This window comes from Trichechus manatus, unplaced genomic scaffold, assembly GCF_000243295.1.
Source record: "Trichechus manatus latirostris isolate Lorelei unplaced genomic scaffold, TriManLat1.0 scaffold00394, whole genome shotgun sequence".
Taxonomy (NCBI): domain Eukaryota; kingdom Metazoa; phylum Chordata; class Mammalia; order Sirenia; family Trichechidae; genus Trichechus; species Trichechus manatus.
The window spans coordinates 140,687-141,519 of record NW_004444330.1 but is presented as its reverse complement, the minus strand read 5'-3'; the positions used below and the strand labels follow the sequence as shown (position 1 = coordinate 141,519).

General features: G+C 31.8%; 1 pseudogene; it reads left to right on the top strand.

Annotated features, from left to right (window-relative positions):
• LOC101352090 (splicing factor 3A subunit 1-like) overlaps window positions 1-833 on the top strand; it is a 3,890-nt pseudogene that overhangs the window by 1,605 nt on the left and 1,452 nt on the right.

Here is an 833-nt window from a genome sequence, read left to right as displayed (position 1 = left end):
GTGGGGACTGTCAATAATCAACCATTAATTAATCAAACCAACCAACCAATTAACATCTTAGTACATTAATCAATAATAACAGTCCTAGTGACTTATGGGGTCTGAGATCACACAAACTCAAAAACTCAGGAAAAACAATACTTGATTTCTGTTACTAATGAAGATAACATATATACAAGAAATATTTGCAGATGTCTCCCCTGGACAAAACAGAATGGAACAAATACAAATTCTTGGAGAATTCAAACAAAAAAATGTGAAATTCCATGTGAGAGGTTTCTCACCTGTTTGCTGTTTTTGTGGATGAGTTCTGGAATGTTTCTGAGGGTGTTAAAACTTGCTTTTAGAGACTGAAAAGATACATAAAAAACAAAACAAAAAACTTTGTATTTGAAAAAATGAAAACTTTAGCAAGTGACATCAAGAGGACATGAAGAATTCAGTGGTATAGAATATGGATAGAAGAGATTAGTCAAACCCTATAATAGCCTTCAAGAATGTACCTCAGCAACTAGAATGGCTTTCAGGAATTCTCCTAATTTTGTTTTTTTTTTTTTTCCTAGAAAACCAGAAGTTAAGGTCTCTCACGGCTTCTGGCCAGAAGAGAAAACAATGCGTACACTTTAAAAAGTGTGAGTTAAAAGGAATGTCTGGTTTCAACTCTGAAAAATTCAGGTGTTATCTATGAAAACTCAGACTTTAGATTTTAAAAGTTTCTTGTATATTCAGTTCAGCTTAAGTTGCTTAAAAGGATTCTAGAGCCTAATTTAATTTTACGTATTATAAAACAAAAACTTTACCAGAATGAGTTTATATTAAAGTCTTTAAAGTAG